Source organism: Camelus bactrianus, chromosome 25 (assembly GCF_048773025.1).
Source record: "Camelus bactrianus isolate YW-2024 breed Bactrian camel chromosome 25, ASM4877302v1, whole genome shotgun sequence".
Classification (NCBI taxonomy): Eukaryota; Metazoa; Chordata; class Mammalia; order Artiodactyla; family Camelidae; genus Camelus; species Camelus bactrianus.
In genome coordinates, this window is record NC_133563.1 from 16,797,836 (window position 1) to 16,813,400 (window position 15,565).

Below are 15,565 nucleotides of genomic sequence, written 5' to 3' on the forward strand. Positions count from 1 at the left end.
CTTTCTCTGAATTCTTTTAGGCAGTTAAGGGGGAAGAAACAGGTAAAACTTCCCAAGTCTTCTGTTTCTTTAAAAATAATCAGCCTAAATTAATCCTCATGCCAAAGAGATACATTTGAGGATGGCAAATTGTGCTCCCCTACACATTAAATTTTCACTTATCATCTACTAGCAGAGTCTTATCACTGTTTTCCTTCCTTTTTTTTTTTGGTTAACTTTGTAGTTCTGAAGAGCTATTGATAATTTTTATTTTTATTTTCATTGGCTATAGATAGATCGATTTTTTAGATTCTCTCTTATACTACGAAGCTGTTAGAGCCACTTCACTTAATTTCACCTCTTTTCTCTACCCCTTTGTAACCTCCATATCAGCAAATACGTTCCTTTGTCAAAAGTTACAATATTTCTCCAGCAAAGATGGGTTTTATTTGGGATCAGCAGAGGATTGCTGTTCAGTGTCTGCAACCATGGTGAGCCACATGCAAGTCTTCACAGCAAGGGAAGGAGAACATTATTATAGAGAGGAAGAAGGAAGTTAGGAAGGCTGTGTAAACAATAGTCCATTGTTTTTCATTGGCTGAGTCTTTGCCAGGAAAGAGAAGTCTGTCTTCTTCCTGTTGCTCTATTTTTGCATGGTGTGAGATCCCCCTTCTGATCTCCAGACTCTGTTTAACTGAGTTATTTTGTTTATTAATTCTTTTACAGGTGGCAACTAAAAAATAGAGTGAAATATATTATTTATGACTATAAATACTTTTGCGCAATCAGGCAGATTTTATGAGAAAAAGAGTACTACCTTTTAGCCTCCAGATGTGTCAAGAAGTCAACCTGACTGACTCTAAATTCATGGACGATAAATCTCCTGCTCTCAGGTATTTTTCTCTATAGACTTGACATTCAGGATTTAAAATTTTATGTCTCTGTTCATCAGTTCTTCATAGAACAGAGTATGCTCTTTTCTTTTGAGGAGTTAAATCGTTCTTCAGCTCAGAAAACATTCTTTCCATTATTAGTTTATTTTTACCCTTTTGCTTTTTTTCTCTTTCTGAAACGTTTATTTACTTTTTAAATACCCTGTCTTTAGCTTACAATTTGATTTGTATTTTGAGATATTTTTTCATTTGGAGTTTTTGATCAAATAATTTAGCTCACAGCAAGGACTATCATAATTTCATCTATACATACTTTATACTTTGAGAATATTGGGTTTTGGTCCAGAAAAATCTTTATTGTGCTATCTTAGTTATTCTTGAAGTTATTTATTTTTGTTAATGTTATTTTATTATGATTATTGTCATTTTTGTGTCATATTAATATTAAGGTTGTGAGGTAAATATGTCACAGTCATAAATCATCTTATAGGTTTTTCATGTTTTTTTCTTACTCTTTTTGAATATCTATTTTTCCGTGTAAAATTTAAATCAAAATTTTTAACTTGAGGTTTAAAAATGAATTCTATAGGGATGGCTTGAAATTACAAATAGAATTAATATTCTTTGAGGATGATAATTTGTACCCATGTGTAAAGGATGTTTTAGTCTACTTTTTATACCTATAAAGTTGGTTCAATTTTTGCTCCAATAGGTTTTCCACATTTTTTGTTAAATTTATTTCTTAGCATTTTACCTTTTGTTACTATTACAGATAGAAGTTTACTATACATTAAATATTTTGGTTTTTGATTTGCATTCATAACAGTAATTGATTTTTATATGCTTTATAGTATACTGCAGTAGTCACTTACTATGTTTATCATTGATCTCTTGAATTTTCTAGATATAGTAGCATATGATACACAAATAGAAATAATCTTACTTTTACATTTGAAATTATTATGCTTATAATAGTATTCTCATGTAAGATTGCCTTTTTGGAGGTTCCCAATCCACATTCTATGAGGCTACTAAGAGTTCTGTCATGTAAGGCTTTTAACTGCTGCAAGTCTTTATTTGCCTAATGGTAAGAATTTGAGTTATTGCCATGAAAATTAATCTTTCAATTCCGAAAAGATGTTTGGTTTTATGGAATTTTTGAGTCTGAAATGGAGCTTTAAAATCACATTTTGTCTCAGTCTTTTTCTATGCATTTTCCCAGAAATAATTTCGGAATCAATATCACCAGTGAATTCTAACAAGACTGATTTTGCTTTTTATTCCTTCCTTTTGCTGTTCTCCTAATATTTTGTCTCAGGTCCAGCGGTAATCTCTGATACTTCAAAATCTTCCAAGTGCCAACCTTATCTCTTCATAGCAATTTTGAAATAGAGTTAGGACCATACATTGTCTGAAAATCATTTAGCTCAAGGTTTTGAGGGTGGTATGGGTGGTTGTGCAAATATGTGTACCATGTAGATTCCAAAGTACTTCAAATAGTGTTGTAACTGCTATAAATGACTTTCAGTCTACAACTATGAGTCTTTAGAAAATGTTTCTTTTTGTATATTCTAAAGTTTATATAATGAAATATTTAACCGGAATCTTTTCTAATTATTCAACTTTTTAATTCTACTCCATGGTTTTCTCATATTTCTAAAATATTTCACAGAAACTACATAGAGTAAATGATTACTATTTATATTTACCTATGTTCAATAACTATTTTTTCTAGTTTTATGAATCATAGGCATATTTTCCCATCATCACTTTAATGTGGGGGTAGAATCTAGTATTTTGCCTCCTGAAATTAGAAAAAAAAAATCCTCCATTTGATGATACCTAGTTGTGAAATTTTATACAAATGTGTTACAGAATTAAGTCCTAATAATACAGGATATTTATGTTTACAAACCAATGTTAGTGCCAGTGCATTAAGTGCATGTTAATGGAGTTTAATCAACAGATGTTTAGAGTGCACTGCCACAGGGATCACACCATGAATGTGATGGCTGCCTCATGTTGGGTTCTAAACTTCAATACCATGATTCTTTAAAAATACAGTTTTGGGTGATGTTTAAAGAAAAATATGTTTTCATTATTCTTAGAAATTTATTTCATGACAATTCAGTTTTCTAAAACTGCATTACAGTACTTTAGAGCCCAACTGTTGTTTTATTGACCAAAAGTGGTTAACTTGGAAATGGTTTCTCTGTAGCTTCAGTCTCCATATCTTCCTCATAGTGAATGCAGCACTGAAGTGTCACAGGAACTCTGTAGGAGGTCAAATAGCCACAGCAGGAAGTCTCCCCCATTAAAAACAACTGTTCCCTTACAAGAAAATTGCAAGGGCCTGTTTTATGTCCCTAAAATATTTTCCTGAAATAACTCCACTTATTTCAGTGGTGAAGATCTAACTGCAAAACAATTCCTCATGCCTGTTATTTCTCAACGCATGTAGGGTACAAAGCTCCTGGTAAACAGGCAATCATTGTTTAAATAAAGACATCATTATTCAATATTTTGTTCATAGTTACTTGGAAATGTGAGAAATATGATTGTTGTCTAAGACATTAATGAAGTTATTAAAACATTAAATCATAATAAACTATCAGTTCCTTTTTTCATTCAGAATAATGATCAGGATCTAAGCTAGTCTGATAGCATTGTCAGTTGGATATTGATCACTCCAGATAAGGCCACCTCTCTTATAATATGAAAAACCAAGAAGTAAGCCATCAAAGTAGTGAATCGAAAAATCATAAACATCATATTGTGACCTAATACCATATTTTAAAAATTAAATGCCTTAAAATCTAAATTAAACATATTAAAACTTTAGAATGTGTTGTAGAACCAAAGTGTTTGAGAAATATTATGCAATATAGAAATAGGATAGAAAATAGCAAATTTGATTTAATAACAGTGTGTTGTTTCTATTTGTAAAAAAAAAAGTAGTCCAACAAAATAGAAGAACAAACATCTATGACAGGGAAGAGGTTAATAACACTTACTGCTAATGACTAAATATAAATCATCTGCAATTTGATAGGAAAAATTCAACCAAACAAATTATACACATGCCACCACCCAGATAACTCCAGAGTGTTCCATGCCACTTCCTAATTAATGAACATACCCTCCCCAGAAGTACTATTCTTCTTAATTTTATTACTGTAGGTTACATGTCCATTACTGAAATTCATATAAATAGAATTGTAAGTTATGTATTCTTTTGTTTATCATTTCTTTCATTCAATATAATGCTCTAAAATCCATCCACATTAATTTATGTGTCAGCAGCTCATTCTTTTGATTTATTACTCTGTGCTAATACATTATATGAATATAACACAATTAGTTTATTGAGAGATTCAGACTGTTTCGAGTTTTAGGCTATTATAAATAAAGCTGCCATAAACATTCTTATTTAAATCATTTTGTGGACATGAATTCAATTATCTTGAGTATACACACAGGAGTAGACTTTCTGGGTGATGGGATAGGTCTGTGTTTGAAGTGTTTAGAAACTGCCTAAAGGTTTCCAAAATGTTTGTACTGCATTTTATATTGAGTTATTTTAATGGCACTTTAATTGGGTTACTTGCTTTATATCATTTAATTTGGTCTTTGATACATTTAGATTTTAATTTACCACTTGCTATTTTTTCCTATTTGCTCAAATTGGTTTATTTCTCTTTTCCGTATTATTTTTATTTTTTTGTTTTATTCCATTTCATCTTACAAATTGGCTTTTTATTCTATTTTATATATAATTGACTTTTTAGCTAAATTTCCTTTTAATTGCATTTTTGGTGGTTGAAATAGGTATTAAAATGTTCATTCTTAGGAATTAGAATTACTGTGTTACTAGTTCACACTATTCTTCACAAGTCACACTTCACAAATGTAAGGATATTACAAGAGTGTAATTTCATTTTCTCTATCATTTGGTTTTATTGTCATATATTTTACTTGTCTATACTTAAAAATCACACATTATAATGTTATAATTTTTACTGTATGGTATTTTTGGTGTCTCTTCTGAATGTCTTGGGTATTAATAAAGTTTCTTTACTCTAGTGGGGCCAGAATTCCAGCACTATGTGATATTAAGTACCTATTTCCATGTTCATCACTTTAGAAGCCTAATGGAGTTGTTTGTATCCTGCTCACATGCAGTTCAACTCTCAACCTGATAAATCATGGGAAACCCACCTTCCAGACTTCTGGGTTCCTTTTCTGAGGTTATCTCTCCACTGAAATGCTACCCTGCAAGTTTCAGTTGCATCAGCAAGTGCAGAATTGTTGCCTCCTTCACTCAGTGTTCAGTTTGGACTCTACCTCCCTGTGACACTGTCAGGAAATGTTTGTAAAGGGTCACTGTGAACTTAGTGTACATTTCGGCTCTTTCGTTTCTCTCAGGTACTGGGAATTTTCTCGGTTGAAAGGACCCATCTTGCCCAAATCATGCCCCTTCCAGAGACTTCCCATGATTTGTCCCTGTGGTGATACAAAGGCCCCACCCCTCAACCGAAGAAGACAATTTTGAAATGCCGTTGCAACTTTAGAGCTCTCCAGAGAAAATACTGAGCACCTCAGCTCGATGTCCTTTACTCATTCCTACTTCCTGTCTTCTTATAGGTGTTTTTCCCAAGAGAACTTCCTATGTACTATTTTCCTGGAAAACACATTTATGACAAGTAATTACCTCAAGAAATTTCTGTATAGAATAATGCATGTTAAGTACACACAGTATCTTAGCTCATAAAATGCTCTCAGTCATTACCTCCCAACTGTTATATTTTTATTAACTGAAATGTAACTCATAGGATTGTTCAAGGAATATATTAATTTTTAAGTTATGGAGAAACTGGCTATATTTTGGGGCATTAATTATTTGATTTAGATGCTTTCTTATTTTAGATTTAAATTTTCTGATTAAATTTTGGTATTTTCCTAACAAATGAAACCAAGTGAATAATGTGGCAAGGGTTACTCTCAAGAAAGAAAAGAAGGTATATTGTGCTTTGAATGAAATATTGTCAGCTTATTAGTAAATTAATACTTCCATCTAGAAAAAAATATTCTATCTTGACATTAGAGGTTTACATTTTTACTCCAGTGAGTTTGTATTTTTATCGCCAATTTTTGTATGAAATACTCTTCTCTACGTGCTTAATGTTTTTATCATATTTATCCCATAGAAGGTGGTCAGTAAATGTGAATTTCTCCCCCCTTAACCATCAGTCTTGACTTGCTGCCATTTTGAAATATCTTCCTTACTGTTACTACCAAATCTATTATTAATAGTCTTCAGGATTACGCTTAAATCTCATTTTCTCCCCAAGGGGAAAAAAATTATACTAATCCCCACTTAATTAGGTCTCTATTTTATCATCATACTATGTTTTTCACTTCATTCCTTCCTCTACATACTTAATCTATAGGAGCCTCAGTTTCTTTCTCAATCAAATGAATAATCTGTTTCTATGTAGTATCTTCCATCTGTAATAACTGAGTGCTATAGTTCTCCCATAGTAAGAACTTACATTGTGAATATCTCTTGGCTGAAGTTGGTATCATCTTGATGGCTGTGAGCTGTTTGGTGAGTGATAGTACAGTGGTAATGAGGTTGGGTTAAAATGTGTTCAAGCCCTAGTCAGTTGCTCTTTGCCATGGCCACAGACACCACCACCAATGCCAGCCATGTCAACGACAGGAATAATGTTTTCGTATATTTAAAAAAAGTGACAGAACTTACCAAGAAGACCTATAATATAAATGGAAAAAATGCAAAGATATAGAGTGCAAATTCTTGGTGCATGACTAAGATTGTTTATAGTTTCTTATGTTTTTGATCAATTTTGATCACCTTTCACTAGCACTCTTTGTCTATTCCTTTCTAATAAAAAGCTGTTTGGAAAGTAATCATACTTTTTCTTTCCTATTTAATATGCATACGTTTTATTCAGTTGAACAGTCCTAAATATTTCAGTTAAAATCTTTGGGGGACTATAAAAATGCAATGACCTTTTCAGAGTTAAAGGAAAATTTATGTAGATGCATTCCTTCATTACTTTTGGGGAAGAATATAAGCAAAATGAGTTGTTTGTATTCATAATTTGATATTTACAACATAATTCACTTGCCCACTTTTAGGAGGGTCTGGGAGAAGCCCTTGGGTGCTCCATTATCTGGAAGGGGGAGAGGGTCAAAAAAATCTTCTTGAGGAGTCACACTGAAGAGTCCAGGGAATCAGCTGAAAATCAGTGACCTATGAGTAGGCTGGAGTTCAAGGATTCCAAGGATTGTTCTAGTAAATGTTTATTTGTTGGTTTGGAACACCATTTTCCCCTTCATAGCTGTGATAAAACCAGTGTGGCACTATAATGTGATAACAGGATTCTTCCCTCCTGGGTGTTTCCTCCAAATGAGAGTGTAAGTAAATATATATTGCTTAAGGAAGAGAGAAAGAATTGTTACATAACTTTTTTCTTTGGATATAAACAATTTTTATTGTGATAAAAGTTAAAATAATAAATTTACAAATCCTAGTGCACAGTGGAAAATTTTTACGTATGTATATACATGTGTAACAACCACCCAGATAAAGATATAGAGTAACTCCAGCACCACAAGGCTACCAAACAGTAAATTCCACAAGAGTGATTGTTCTCACTGCCACCACAGGTTACTTTAGTCTGTTTTTGTATTTAATATGAAATTACAAACTCTTTTATGAATTTTTTTCCCTACAAGTTATGTCTATGAGATTTCTCCAAGCTGAATGTCAGAATTTCATTCTTTTCCATTGCTCTATAATAATCCAGTGTATAAATATGTCACAATATTTATCTCTTCTATTATTGATGGGTAGTTATTTCTAAATTGTGACTATTGCAAATGAAGCCATTATAAAAATTCTTGACTGTTTTTGGTAGACATAAGTACTCATTTCTGATTCAGATAAGGAACTGCTGAGCTATTGTGTATATACTTAGCTTTAAAAAGGTCAATCAATATTTCAAAGATACTATACCATTTTTGACTTCCATCAGAAATATAAGCGGATTCTAGTTGCTGCATATCATCAGCAATACTTCACTTTGAAATTCTCTTAATTTTAGCCATTCTGGTGAATGTTTAATTGTTTCTTATTGAGTTTTAATTTGCATTTCTCTAAAGTTTTTTAAAAATGTATTTTCCATTTGTTTATTGCTAGTGTATTGTACTATACAATTAATTTTTGTGTACTGACTTTTCTTCTACCAACCTTACAAATTATTCACTTACTATTTCTGATAATTTATGAAACTTTGTTATTTTCCAGCTGTACAATCATAACCTGTAGATAATGAATATTTTATTTCTTCTTTTCCAGTCTTATTCTACCTGCTCCTCTTTCTTATGCTAGGACTATGCTAGTCCTGTATCTTGAACCAACCAGGATGTTAAGTAAATGTTAAATGTAGAAATAGTAGATCTTACCCTGACTTACTGTCTTTGAGGGGTTTCTTGTAGTCACGAAAAGTATGTATGCAATTTAGGAGACAGCCAATGACTCAGATTCCACAAGAATTTGAAGGCAATCATGGAGGTATCTGTGGATTTGTCCTCTCTGGGAGTTTGCTCTCTAATTCAAACCACTTTGTATCAAAGTCCAACCTCTGCTTCCATTACCTAATCTTTTGAACCTGAATTTTTCAAATGTGAAAAATAGGATTAATAATAGTACCTACTTCCCAGATTTGTTGTGTGGATTAAATGTGTACATATATGTATGAAATACTTAGAATATTGCTAGGCATGTACAAAATGCCATGCTATTTATAATAAATTACAGCCCCCAATTGGGGAGGATAATGAAAATAATTTGAAAGTATTAGAAACATATTTTATTCCCTTCACTCAGTAAAGAATAATGACAGAGCACTTTTTTTTCAATTTACATTAAAATTCAAAGAGAGTGTAAATGTAAAAAAAATTCCCATCTCTTCATACATGTTTATTTTTATCATAGTTCTGACTGTCTTCACCTGAGCCATAGATAACTACTTGCTAAGGCATTCATTTTAATAAAAGAAAATGCCATATCTCAAGTCATATTTGCAGACCTTTGGGGAACATTTTAACAGGGAAAAATGGATCTCAATTGAGGTATTTTAATAGGCATTCCTTGGATTGTTGTGAAGTGGCAAGATGTGTCTGTGATCTCTAAATAACTTTACTTAGAAAAGAGTAAAAAGAGAGGAACTAAAGAAAGAAATGATTATTGTGTGCCTTGTGCACAGAAAGCCTGGATTAGAATCATGATGTAGTCAGTCCATTGCTTTATCAATTCATGAGATTGATGTACAACTCTGTGTGAGTTGGCGGTGAGGATTTGGGTCAGTAGTTGACGGTTTTTAATGAAATTGACTTATTAGAATTATTTTATATACTCAAGTTTGAAATTATATACTTGGAGTATTTTAAAAAGTCACAATGTTACACAGCCAATCACATTTTCACTTCTTCTCCCCAAAGTGACATCACAAATTCATTGTAAATTAGACATAAGGAAAGTAAACATAAATCACTATGAAAAACTATTTGCCACAATGATGAAAGAGACAAGATTAAAACCACCCCTGTAAACAAATAAGAGAAACAAAAGAGAAATGAACAAAGACGTAAGTAGACAGTTTAAAATATATGACAGAAGCAGTTAATAAATATATAACAACTCTGCTTCTTACGAGGAATCAAAGAAAGGCAAATCAATATGCTTCAATCATAGAGTCTGTTTTTAAGTTATCAAATTATTAGGCAATGTTAAGATAATACTGAATTCTGGTAAATGTGCTGAGAGTGTGGCACCTCCATGATTGACTGATGAGAATATAAATCATCATAATCTTTCTTAGAATCAATGTGAAAATATAAATCAAAAGGCTAAATTTATTCATATTTATAAACTGTAAATTCAATTTCTAGGACTTCTCATCTAAGAAAAAGATAAGAAATATGGGAAAAGATTTATATAATAAAACTTTGCAGTGGTTAAATTCATAATATTGAAAATGAAAAAAAGCAAACAACAGAGAAATCATTAACAATATTATACATCCCTAAATTCCAATTATACAAAGCAGTGGAAATCTGCTGTTTTTAATTAGCATCACTTCCCCAATTTTATTCTTGTGAACATATTCTTATTCATATCTGGGCTGCCCCTTGTCCAGGAGAAACTCTCATTTACTTAAATGTTTCTCTCTTTCCAAACATAGTACTTTGTAGAACATTGGGAAGAACAATGTGGGCCAGTGGAATCTCCAGTGTATCTTCAGCTGTCACTAGTGGTCAGCAAAAGAGGAAGAAGAAACATTTTTCTTGGGAGTAGATAAATTGTGTAAATAAAGAGTCGAAAGCTTATTGTACTATTGCCTCTACCCTGGGCCAGCTACATAATGTTAAGGGGCTAGGACAAGATTGAAATGGAGGGCTTATTGTTCAGATTTCCAGACAGCAGCAGGAGGGTATTAAACCAAACATAGAGCCCTATACCACGGCACAGCTTTCATGCCCATGGAGCTGATTCTGTTTTTCCCATTTAGAGATAGACTCTGACAGTAGAAAGAATACAACTAATCTACAAAGAAAAGTAAAGATTCTTGGTGGTTCAGAGTCCCATACTGTAGAGCCCTGGTTTTGCAGGTTAATTAAGCAAATACTAATATAGATTTATTTTTACCTAGGATAGTGTAAATTGAACTTCTGTTAATTGCCACCAACATAATCTGAATATCATTTGCCTTCATTACACATTATGTTTGGGAAGAGGTTACAATAATCTGGGGGATTGCTCATGTTAATTTCAGTAAAAATAGTAGGTTAATATATTCATTCAACAAATATTTTTGAGTACTTTTTATGTGTCCAGTTCTGTTCTAGGTGTTGATATAAAATTCCAGTCCTTTATGATCTACTAGGGGAAGTTAATACAAAAGTGAGTAAGTGAATGTGTATACATTAGATGATAAGTTGTATGGAGAAACATAAATTAGACATGAAATATAGGAGAGGATGTTGAGAGTTTTAATTTTAAATAGGATAAACCACAATAACAATGGAAACCTCATTGAACCTGAATTTTTGGAAAAGACTAAAGAGAGATGGAAAAATGAGCCACACAGGTATCAGGGGAAGAGTGATTCAGGAAGATAGAGTTGCCTGTACACTCATCTTGAATTAGGATCATGCCAGGTATATGCAGGTAACTGTAAGGAAGGTTAGCGTAGGTGAAGGAGGAACAGGATGAGAGAGAGAAAGAATATGATACACAAGAGATGGGAAGTCATGAGAGTACTAGTGTTTTGAGTAAGGGAGTTACATATCTGTGAGTTTTAACAGAATCATTCTTGGCATTATTTGAAAAAAGACCGAAAGACAGTAAATATAGGATATGGGAGATTACATGAGAGACAACTACTTTAATCCAGATAGAAGATGATGACATCTTGGCTTGTACTAATGTAGTAGCAATGAAAATGGTGATTAGTGACCAGATTCAGGACATGTTTTCAGATAAGAGAAAGCAAGGAGACAAAGATGACACCACAATTTTGGCCTCAATTTGGTACAAACTGAAGTATGAATACATATGAAGCAGTTAATATGTACTAGGCATGATGTCAGAAATTTTATACAGTTTTCTCATTTTTATTCTTTCAGTTCATTCAAGAAGTATTTAACAAGTTAAGTGACAAGATAATGAATATATAACATATAAACATAAAACAACAAGCATATTAAAGAAATTACAGGTAGTTTAATTTAACTCCATGGTAGCTGCAATATTTGACATGGGACTTTTGAGGTTGATACTAGGGTGTGACGGACGGTATTTACATTTTATAAAAAGGAATATGCATTTTAATTAAAGGAAATATAGAAAGAAAAAAGAGAAAATATTTCAGAAGGCAGAAGATGAAATACTGAAAACTGAAACATTAACAAGTTACTTAAAAGTATGAACAAAATGAAACTAATGATTCCATGGGGACTCAGCCTAACACTTAGCATTTAAAACTGCTTGAGTAAGATCTCAACTCTGCCACTTCTAACAATTGACTTTCAGAGTATATTTATATCTAACGATGGTAAGTGAAATACAAGTCTTACCTAAAATTAGAATATAAAATTTAGAGAGATGGAAGATGGAGAGGATGTATTTTATAAGCATGGCAGCCTATCAACTTTGTTCAATTGATTCAGGCATGATTTTTGTATCCTAGCTTCACTTTTTGCTTTGTTTTGCTTTTAGTTTGTGTGAGTTTAAACTTATCATGAAAGTTTTTAAGGCTTAATTTCCTCATCTGTAAAATGAGAACAAAAATAATACTTTCCACATAGAGTTGTTTAAAGGAAATTTTGACAAAAAATGTATATAAAAAACTTTTTATTGTTACTAACGTAGAAATGCTCAGTAAATATTACCCATTGTATCAATTAATATTATCATTATCAATCACTTACAGTCTCCCAGGCTCTATGATCTCTTTTATAACTGTCACTACTAATTTTCAGAGTGACTTTGTAGGACATGTAGCTTATCTTTATTTTACAAATGAGGCGACTAGAATAAAGAAATAACTTGCAAGAGGTCTAATAGTTAGAAAATAGTGGAATCATATTTTGAATTGACTTATAAAACCACCCTCTTTCAAAATACTTTCTGCTATACTAGAAATATATGCAAAGATTAGCTGAGACAGTCCTAATTTCAAAAAAAAAAAGTTAATAATCCCCCCAAGATTGACTTATACTCTTTAGATTTTGCTTAGCAAGTATTAACTTAGAAATACATTTACCATGTCTGTAGTTCAGAAGAAAAAATTGGGTTGAAAATTGTATATGTAGAATTACCAATTTCTATGTTAGAATAAATCTTGTATAGATGAACCATAATAAATACATTTTCCCTCAGCTACTACAAATTGTTGGGTTTATATTTTGTATAACAAATTATAATTAGTTTCACATTCAAGCTGTGCATACTAGATCACAATTAACCATTTTAACAAAATTAGCTCTGTGACAGGCTAATGCACTTTCTATTTATAATGTAGCAGCAGGAATAATAATTTTTGAAACCCCCATAAAATCAGTGTTTTTAGTAACTATAAAACCAATGTAAAATAAAAAGAACTCATTAAAAAATTCTATTTGAACAGCACAATATCATATTTTTCCTAGTAAAATATCCATAATGCACCCCAAACCTGAATTTTTTTTCATTTTGAGAATTATCATCTAACAAACTGCTAAATGGCAACAATACCATATTTCACAAAAGCCATCGTATGTCTGACTAAACCTTACTACAACTTTTATTTTAAATAAAATAAGTGTTTCCCAAATTTTTAAGATCAAAGGCAAAGCCTTAGTCAATTAAAAAGTAATTTAGTCTATTCTGAGTACATATATAAATTTCCCTTTATTGTTAAACAACTGCATTCCAAATGACTGGAGATTATAGAACACTGTAGCTCACAGCTCTCATAATTTCATGTCCATATAAAATTTTCTCATCATGTACCGTGTATTGCATCTCTCTGCAATAATTTTCTAGTGATTTCTCTTTTCCATTCCCACTGCAACCACTTAATTTATTTGATACGTAGACTATCCACAGCCTCCATCCTGCTACTGGTCTCTTTCTCCTTCAATCCATTCTAGATATCACTGCCAGTTTAAGTTTCCTGAATTGGATGCTTTTGTCATATCATTCCCAAATTAAAACTTACACACTACCTGAAAGATGAAGCTGGGATTTTTGAACCTAGTGTTTAAGATCAAAATATTCTTTATTTTAATGATGAAGGAGGATTAGATGATATCCTCTTTACTTTGAATCTATTTTTAAAAATCCGGTATCAAGAAAAACTACTTAGTGATTGTTTTCTTCAAGATTTTTTTATTCTCAATCCTCATGCATTTTCTCTTTCTCTTTCACCATTTATAAAGACCAAAAATGATTTGTTTACTACTGTCTACCCATCACATAGCATCATGCGAGGCACAATATAAAAGTCTTCAAAAATATCTGTAGAATAGATGAAAGGTAGGAGTAGCTACTCTCATGAAGAAACCCATCCTTCCAATAGTGAGAATCAAGTTGAAATCTCACAACACTGAGTGTTCCTGGCAAGACTCTCCTATCCTCTCCCGCACCAATAATCACAGGCTCTCCTCTACTAGATCTGCCTTGGGAGCCTGTGCCTCAGTCTGTGTCATTCATTTCTTGCACATAAATTGTAAGAAAACTCCCAAACTTCCAAGGCATCTCTCTTCATCCACCTCTAATCCTTACACTTCTTTCCCCTACGTTTACATTTGTCAGAGCACTCCTTAAAGTTTCTCACTTTATCCTCGAGAACTAAGATTTCAATCTTCAGCAGATCCTTATATTCTCAAACTCTTCTGTGAAGGCTGAGTTCTCTTTCTTACTCTAAATTAAATCTGGCTTTACCCAAATCACACTAAGTGGTCCTGTAGACTTTTAAGTAAGGCATTAATATTCATACCAGCAGCCTGGAGAAGGTCAGATATACTCTGTCTTCTTTGCTGCTTCCATCTATTTCCCATTTCTCCAAGCTTTTTATCTCATGAAATCAGATTATATCATCCAGTCTACCTCTCCTTAAGAACACTCTCATCCTTTGAAACTTGGAGACTAACTCTTGAAATGTTGACATTCCCGTCTATATTAACTCCTGTCATGCTTTGTGATTCAGTATCCACAAAGGTGATCCTTCCAGAACCTGACCTCTTTATTCCATCACTTCATCTTCTATGATTTTGTCTTTACCTCACCTGAGGCCCCTCCTTGTGGTCAGATACTCAAATTTGTCATTACCATAATGTCCAATGCCATTTCAAACACACTACTGTGATCACCATCAGTTTTCTTTCCATCCTAACTTCAGTAAATATTGGACTTCAGTGGAAGTTCAATATATTTACCTACCATATTTCACCTGATCTTCAAACCTGACATTTTCTTTTGAGGGAAGTGTAGAAAGTACATGTTTATATATTAGTGATTCATATGATGATTAATGTGTTGCAGACCACAAAATAAAAAACACACAGCAAAATTCAGATCCCAGAATGAAGTCAACATTGTATTAGTTCTCTCTCTCTTCCCATCCAAGACTGTATATATAAAATATATATATTAATGTGTGAATAAATATATCTCATATGCTTCTCACCTCTTCCATGGAGAGTGCATGATTTTCTCCAGTTCCCTACCCCAGCAAATTACTGTTTCTGTTCTATGAAGTAGAAACCTGGAAGGCAAACATAGAAAAGATATCTCCTGTCATACTAACCTGCAGTGGCTCTGTATTGAAAGGAAGAAATAAAACTTTCCTTTTAATAGAAACCACAATTTTAATGTTTTTATGGCAGTGTTACCTTGATTATCTTAACTGGGGTTATCCATCATAAACCTCTTTATCTTCATTTTTATCTTCCCTCTTTAACTTCATTTTTTTTTTTTTTGTCATTTATTGTTTACTCTCCTTACTTTAAGATTATGCTTTCCTGTGTCCTAAGGATGCCATCATTTCCTGAAATTTTCTTTTCGGTCCCATTGCAGATATTAAGAGGCATTTTCTCTCTCTGGATTTTATAAGTGTGAT